Here is an 8,863-nt window from a genome sequence, read left to right as displayed (position 1 = left end):
TTAACATTAAGTGCCAGGCGCAGTGGCTCACACCTGTAATCCCAGCACTTTGGGAGGCCGAGGCGGGCGGATCACAAGGACAGGAGATCGAGACCATCCTGGCTAACACGGTGAAACTCCGACTCAACTAAAATACTAAAAATTAGCCAGGCATGGTAGCAGGTGCCTGTAGTCCCAGCTACTCGGGAGACTGAGGCAGAATGGCATGAACCCGGGAGGCAGAGCTTGCAGTGAGCCAAGATTGCGCCAGTGCACTCCAGCCTGGGCGACAGAGTGAGACTCCGTCTCAAAAAAAAAACAACAACAACAACAACAAAAAACATTAAGTGGCATTGACTTGGATTAAGTAGTAACAAAAACAAGTATGAGACTTTCTAGTGATTTTTGATCCCAAGGTGTTTATCACTGATGGGCCTTCATACGTGTACTTGAAAACAAAATATACACAAGTGTTGCACTGGTTTGAAAATTTTAGTGGTGAAAGTTACCTGGTCAGTCGACAGTACTGTATCTAGAAACCAATCTTGGACATGTATGATGATGCTTATTTATTTATTTATTTTATTTTATTTTTGAGATGGACCCTTACTCTGTTGTCCAGGCTGGAGTGCAGGAGTGCAGTTGGGTGATCTGGGTTCAGTGCAACTTTCACCTCCCGGGTTCAAATGATTCTCGTGCCTCAGCCTCCCAAGTAGCAGAGATTACAGGTGCATGCCACCATGCTTGGCTAATTTTTTAATATTTTTTAGTAAAAACGGGATTTCACAATGTTTACCAGGCTGGTCTTGAACTCCTGGCCTCAAGTGATATGCCCTCCTCAGCCTCCCAAAGTGCTGGGATTACAGGTGAGAGCCACCGTACCCGACAATGATGCTCTTTTAAATAGCTGAAAAGAAATTACTGTGTGCTTGTTCTTACTTTGTCCTTGTTTTGTTGTATAGCATTTAAGTGAAAGGAGATTATTTATCCTCATACTGAACTTCCAAAACTGATATTGGTATTTACCATATTTTAGTGATGGAGAGAAATGTTAGTTGTCTTACTTTGATAAGTTCAGCATAGGACCTATCACATTTTTTATGCTTTTAGCCACAATTCTGTCTCTAGAATGCTAGCAATGAGACATATGCAAGGAATAACCTAACTACTTTAATACTGTGGTTTGAAGTGCTGCAGGCCGTAGCTCCTAAACACCAAATCACAGTGTTTTAATTTGTGACGTGTTAGAATGATAGGATTTTCTGGAGTAAAAATATCTATTAACTAATCCTTGTGCTGTTAAATTACAGGGCTTTGACTCTTGGGTCTGAAGAAGGCACTGGCTCCTGCTTAATCCTGAGCATTGACACCAGTCAAAGCCCTGTCATCAGACCTGGGAGAAGCTGACAATCAAAATGATTGGGGGTTTTTTTTGTTTTATTTATTTATTTTTTTTGAGATGGAGCCTCACTCTGTCACCCAGGTTGGAGTGCAGTGGTGCAATCTTGGCTCACTGCAACCTCTACCTCTTGGGCTCAAGCAATTCTCCTGCTTCCAGCCTCTGAGTGCCTGGGCTTACAGGCACGCGCCACCATGCCCGGCTACTTTTTGTACTTTTAGCAGAGACGAGGTTTCGCCATGTTGGTCAGGCTGGTTTTAAATTCCTGACCTAACGTGATCTGCCAGCATGAGCTACTGTGCCCAGCCGTGATCTGCTTTCAAAAGACACAGGGCTGGCTGGGTACAGTGGCTCATGCCTGTAATCCCAGCACTTTGGGAGGCCGAGGTGGGTGGATCACCTGAGGTCAGGAGTTCAAGACCAGCCTGACCAAAATGGTGAAACTCCACCTCTACTGAAAATACAAAAATTAGCTGGGCATGGTGGCAGACACCTGCAATCCCAGCTACTCGGGAGGCTGAGGCAGGAGAATCGCTTGGACCTGGGAGGTGGAGTTTGCAGTGAGACAAGATTGCGCCATTGCACTCCAGCCTGGGTGACAGAGCCACAATCCATCTCAGAAAAAAAAAAAAAAAAAAAAAGACACAGGGCCAGAAATTAAAACTATTCAATCCCTCTGGGCTCAGGGACTGCTGCAGAAGAGGTAGGCACATGAGATTGTAAGGGCCGGTTTTGAGGGATAAGATTAGTTCAGGGCCAGGATCAGTGGCTCGTGCTTCTAATCCCACCACTTTGGGAGGCTGAGGCAGGTGGATCACAAGGTCAAGAAATCGATACCATCCTGGCTAACACCATGAAACCTCATCTCTACTAAAAATACAAAAAAATTAGCTGGGCGTGGTGATGGGCACCTGTAGTCCCAGCTACTCGGGAGGCTGAGGCAGGAGAATGGCATGAGGCGGAGCTTGCAGTGAGCCAAGATCATGCCACTGCACTTCAGCCTGGGTGACAGAGCGAGACTTTGTCTCAAAAAAAATTATTTCAATTTTTCTATAAATTAAACATTAACACCAAAACCACACTGATGCAAGGCCAGCATCTGGGCCTTCCTGGAGCATTAATCTACTTCTTAACAGAAAATTGTAAAAGATTATAAAAAGTTTATGGAAATCTTACCTTATGATGAAACTGATTACAATTGGATAGATTTGTTTATAAGGTTTTATTAAAATTAGTTTTAACATTAATAATATACAATATAAAGGTAAAATTTGGTTTTCTCTTGAACAAAATATTCATGTAAGAGATAAGAGAGTTTTTAGTAAAACTACAGAAAAAGAGAGTCTCTCCCTCTTAGTTGGCCTCATGCTGTCTTTATTAGGGCTTGTTGTTTGGGAAGCTGAGTCCCTCACTATCAAAGGGTAAGCTGTTTTGTATTATCATTTTTGCTAAATGAATGGCTATTTTATAGTGACCTGTATAATCCTATTTTGTGATGTCAGGTGTCTCAAAACTTTGATCTCTGACAAACTTTCCAATGGCAAAATTTCAAGTTCTAAATTCAGTCTTTTTGACCTCAAAATAACTTTTTTGGGTATAAGGTTCACTGAAGTCCAAGAGAGGCATATTAGGTTTATTTGGGTTGTTTGTTATGTTAGAATTATGCAGGAAGCATTGTCAATCAGAGGTGGTATTCAGCTTCCTTTGGGATTTTATTTATTTATTTATTTATTTATTTATTAGATGGGTCTTGCTCTGTTGCCCAGGCTGGAGTGCAGTGGCACAATCTCAGCTCACTGCAGCCTGTGCCTCCCAGGTTCAAGTGATTTTTGTGCCTCAAGCTTCCAAGTAGCTGGGATTACAGGCATGCATCACGACATCCAACTGATTTTTGTATGTTTAGTGGACGTAAGGTTTTCCCATGTTGGCCAGGCTGGTCTTGAACTCCTGACCTCAGGTGATCCACCCGCTTTGGCCTCCTGAAGTTCCGGGATGATATGAGAGTTCTAAAATTCTGATATGTCTTAATATATGTTGTCACAGTAATTATTATTATTGTGTTAACTTGTATGCCACAGGAATAACAAAATACCCTTGCTAACTGTGCCTTTAACTATGGCTGTCTTAAAACTTTCGTCATCCACAATTGTAGTTTTGCTTTGATCCTTCTCAAAAAGTGACTTATAATCAGCTGCAGTCCAGGACTTTCTTCTTTGGGGAAGTTTATGAAAAATTCAACCTCTTGAATGCAAGTTTCTGATAACTTTGTAGACTGTGCCATTGGATTAGAGAGAAAACTTCCAGGGCACTAACTGAAATGCTGATATGTTCATAAAGATTGCTAACTCAGTATGAAGCATACCAGAAGTTGATTGCATGGACTGAATTAATGGAGATTGAAATAATTTTTTATGGTTTTTTCTTTTGAAATATTGCTGATTTTTTTTTGTTTTGTTTTTCAGAGCCTGGATAATTATTTTTCTTTGGAGCCTTTATTGCCTGTGAGTATACTTTAAGTATCTTGAATACAAGGTGCTTTCCTCAAACAGAATTTGAGGCATAGTTCTCTCTATGCCTAATTTCTTCATAATTTGTGAATTATTTGTGAATGTTCTTAATTCATGGCAATGTGTTTGTTTGCATACGTTCAATAAGAATCTATTTTATTTTATACTGTGACACAGGTGGATGAACTGGCTATTTTCCCAGGTCTTTGACTGAAATGGCCTTGTGAGAGGTTCCAGCAAGGCCAGTTTAGGAGAGCCTATGTGGACAGTGATTCTTGCTGTACTTTGTGGGATAATCAGGCCACATTTATGGGACTGCAACTTATTTTGCAGGTGGGTTTGTCTTGCTGAGATTTGTCTTTGGTGGAAGTAGGGGACTGGAAAAAGAAAGATTGTCTCAGAAGAAAAGGACAGTATTAGATTAACCTATAATTCCTGGGGGACCACATAGTTGCCCATGGTATGCGCCTGCCCAGGATGCCCCTCCTCAATATGAAGCAGCTGGAATGATCAACAAGATTCCTCATGAATGAGGAATTGATATTTATGTATATACTATGTTATTCTTTTTTTAAGATGGGGTCTCGCTCTACTGCCTAAGCTGGAATGCAGTGGTGCTATTTTGGCTCACTGCAACCTCTGCCTCCTGGTCCAAGTGATTCTTCTGCCTCAGCCTCCTGAGTAGCTGGGATTACAGGTGTGCACCACCATGCCCAAATAATTTTGTGTTTTTAATAGAGATATTTCAGTATATTGGCCAGGCTGGTCTTGAAATCCTGACCTCAAGTGATCTGGTTGCCTCAGCCTCCCAAAGTGCGGACATTACAGTCATAAGCTACCGCGCCCAGCCTATCTTTCTCAAAAACAAAACAAAACAAAACAAAAAAAATACAAAAACTGTAAACCATTTAAATTTAGCAGTGGAGGGTTTTATACCAACTTTAGTGACACTAAATGCTAATAAGTCCTGATAACCCACTATCACTGGACCAACCTGTACTATAATTTTTGTCATTATTTTAGAGTGTACGGTTAGAAGTTAACCATAAAACAGCCTCAGGCAGGTCCTTCAGGAGGTATCCAAAAGAGAGCATTGTTATCATAGGAGGCCACAGCTCCATGCGGTTATTGCCCCTGAAGACTTTCCAGTGGGACAAGATGTGGAGGTGGAAGACAGTGATATTGATGATCCTGACCCTGTGTAGACCGAGGCTGATGTGTGTGTCTATGTCTTGATTTTTAATACAAAACTATTAAAAAATAAAAAAAAAGATTAATAGATAAAAGCTTATAAAGTAAGGATATAAAGAAAACATTTTTGTACAGCTATACAATGTGTGTTGTAAGTGAAGTGTTATTACAAAAAAGTAAAAAAGTGAAAAAAATTTAAACATTTATAAAGTAAAAAAGTTACAGTAAGCTAAGGTTAATTTATATTGAAGAAAACAATTTTAATTAATTAGTGTGGCTTACGTGTGCAGTGCTTGTGAAGGCTGCAGGAGTGCACAGTAATGCCCTAGGCCTTCACATTCACTCACCACTTACTAACTCACCCACAGCAATTTTCAATCTTGCAAGCTCCATTTATTTATGGTCAGTACTCTATAGAAGTATATATTTTTTAAAAAATCTTTTATACTATATTTTTACTGTACCTTTTCTATGGGCCTGTGAGGCCTGTGGGTTCCCGCGTCCACCAGCTACCCCCGCAGCCGGCTCCCCAGTGGTCCGCTCCGGTTGCCAGGTGCGGATTCTGTTCCTAACCTAAGTCTGTGTGTTCTTCGCGGCTGTGGCCCAGACAGGCCTGGGTTACTGCGGCGGCCGCAGCCAGAGCAGCCTTGGCGCTATGAAAGAGCCCAGGGCTACCCCTCAGCCTTACTGGGGGCTGGTCCTGGAGGAGCCACGCAGGGTTGCGGCAGCACTGCCTGAAGGCAGGAGACTAGATTTGACTCCTTATGGTTTTCCATGGGAATTGGTGATATGTGCAGCTGTCGTTGGATTTTTTGCTGTTCCCTTTTTCTAGTGGAGAAGTTTTAGATCGGTTAGGAGTTGGCTTTATGTGGGAAGAGAGAAAAAGCTTGCTGTAGCACTTTCTGGATTAATTGAAGAAAAATGTAGACTACTTGAAAAATTTAGCCCTTCCCAGCACTTTGGGAGGCCGAGACGGGCGGATCACGAGGTCAGGAGATCGAGACCATCCTGGCTAACACGGTGAAACCCCGTCTCTACTAAAAAGTACAAAAAACTAGCCGGGCGAGGTGGCGTGCGCCTGTAGTCCCAGCTACTCGGGAGGCTGAGGCAGGAGAATGGCGTCAACCCGGGAGGCGGAGCTTGCAGTGAGCTGAGATCCGGCCACTGTACTCCAGCCTGGGCGACAGAGCAAGACTCCGTCTCAAAAAAAAAAAAAAAAAATTTAGCCTTATTCGAAAAGAGTATGAAGCCTATGAAGTAGAGTCATCTTTAGAGGATGCCAGCTTTGAGAAGGAGGCAACAGAAGCACAAAGTTTGGAGGCAACCTGTGAAAAGGTAAACAGGTCCAATTCTGAACTTGAGCATGAAATACTCTTTCTAGAAAACGAGTTAAAAGAAGAGAAATCTAAACATTCTGAACAAGATGAATTGATGGCGGATATTTCCAAAAGAATACCGTCTCTAGAAGATGCATCAAAATCCCTCAAATCCCAAGTAGCTGAAGCCAAAATGACCTTCAAGAGATTTCAAATGAATGAAGAACCACTGAAGATAGCAATACAAGATGCTTTGAATGAAAATTCTCAACTTCAGGAAAGCCAGCAACAGCTTTTTCAAGAAGCTGAAGTATGGAAAGAACAAGTGAGTGAACTTAATAAACAGAAAATAACATTTGAAGACTCCAAAGTACACGCAGAACAAGTTCTAAATGATAAAGAAAATCACATCGAGACTCTGACTGAACACTTGCTAAAGATGAAAGATTGGGCTGCTAGGCTTGGAGAAGACATAATGGATGATGGTAACTTGGAATTAGACATGAACAGTGAATCGGAAGATGATGCTAACTTAGATAATCCTCCAAAAGGAGCTTTGAAGAAACTGATTCTTGCAGCTATGTTAAATGCTTCTTTAACAACCTTAGAAGGAGAAAGAAACCAAATTCATATTCAGTTATCTGAAGTTGATGAAACCAAGAAAGAGCTCAGAGAGCATATTAAAAATCTTTAGATGGAGCAAGCATCTTTGCAGTCGGAAAACACACATTTTGAAAGTGAGAATCAGAAGCTTCAACAGAAACTTAAGGTAATGACAGAATTATATCAAGAAAATGGAATGAAGCTATACAGGAAATTACTAGTAGAGGAAAATTACCGGTTAGAGACAGAGAAACTTTCTAAAGTAGACGAAACGATCGGCCATGCCACTGGAGAGCTGGAGACCTACATGTTGCGAGCCAAAGATGTTGAAGAAGAATTTGAGAGAACTATTCATTTTTATCAAGGGAAGATTACTTCCCATGAGAAAAAAGCACACGATAATTGTTTGGCAGCATGGACTGCTGAAAGAAACCTCAATGATTTAAGGAAAGAAAATGCTCACAACAGACAAAAATTAGCTGAAACAGACTTTAAAATTAAACTTTTAGAAAAAGATCCTTATGCACTTGGCGTTCCAAATACAGCATTTGGCAGAGAGCATTCCTCATATGGTCCCTCTCCACTGGGTCGGCCTTCATTTGAAACGAGATATTTTCTCTATCCTCCAACTGTGTTGGAGGGTCCACTGAGACTCACCTTTGCTTCCAGAGGGAGGAGGAAGAGGTCCAAGAGGCCCAGGGAATCCTCTGGACCATCAGATTACCAATGAAAGAGGAGAATCAAGCTGTGATAGGTTTACCGATCCTCACAGGGCTCCTTCTGACACTGGGGCCCTGTCACCTCCGTGGGAACAGGACTGTAGGATGATGTTTCCTCCACCAGAACAATCATATCCTGATTCAGCTGTTCCTCCACAAAGGCAAGACAGATTTTATTCTAATTCTGCTATACGCTCTGGACCAGCAGAACTCAGAAGCTTTAAAATGCCTTCTTTGGATAAAATGGATGGGTCAATGCCTTCAGAAATGGAATCCAGTAGAAATGATACCAAAGATAATCTTGGTAATTTAAATATGCCTGATTCATCTCTCCCCGCTGAAAATGAAGCAACTGGCCCTGGCTTTTTCCCTCCACCTCTTTCTCCAATCAGAGGTCCATTGTTGCCAGTGGATATGAGGGGCCCGTTCATGAGAAGAGGACCTCCTTTCCCTCCACCTCCTCCAGGAACCATGTTTGGAGCTTCTTCAGATTATTTGCCACCAAGGGATGTCCCAGGTCCACCACGTGCTCCATTTGCAATGAGAAATGTCTATCCACCGAGGGGTTTTCCTCCTTACCTTCCCCCAAGACCTGGATTTTTCCCCCACCCACACATCCTGAAGGTAGAGCGAGTTCCCTTGAGGGTTGAGTCTGCCTTCAAATGAGCCTGCTACTGAAGATCCAGAACCACGGCAAGAAACCTGACAATGTTTTTGCTCTCTTCAAAAGTCATTTTGACTGTTCTTATTTCAGTTGAAGTAACTGCTGTTACTTCAGTCATGACACTTTTGCTCAAATTGAAACTGAACGGAATTATAATTCTCAGGATAGTATATTGTAAATAAGGATGATTTCAATATGAATCTTATGAGTAAATTATTTCCATTTTATTTTATTCTAGGTAGTATAACTATTTTAATAGTTTATTTAATATTTATTTATTAATTAAATAAATAGTTAATTAAATAGTTTATTTAATTATTTATTTAATAGTTTGATTAACTAATCCACTATTATAGAAACAATAGTGGGAGTTTTACATATGGAATCTTGTGGGTGGGGAGGCTTTAAATTTTAAAGGCCATGGCATTATGCCAAGAACTGTATTTACTGTGGTTGTAGACAAATGTGAAAGTAACTTTATACTT

General features: G+C 41.2%; 1 pseudogene; it reads left to right on the top strand.

Annotated features, from left to right (window-relative positions):
* The first annotated feature begins 6,312 nt into the window (after window positions 1–6,312).
* Window positions 6,313–8,578, top strand: LOC117068869 (annotated as a pseudogene).
* Window positions 8,579–8,863: the final 285 nt, after the last annotated feature.

This window comes from Trachypithecus francoisi, unplaced genomic scaffold (genome assembly GCF_009764315.1).
Source record: "Trachypithecus francoisi isolate TF-2019V2 unplaced genomic scaffold, Tfra_2.0 Lachesis_group21, whole genome shotgun sequence".
NCBI lineage: Eukaryota > Metazoa > Chordata > Mammalia > Primates > Cercopithecidae > Trachypithecus > Trachypithecus francoisi.
The sequence above is the reverse complement of the archived record's forward strand: the minus strand, read 5'-3'. Positions and strand labels throughout refer to the sequence as shown.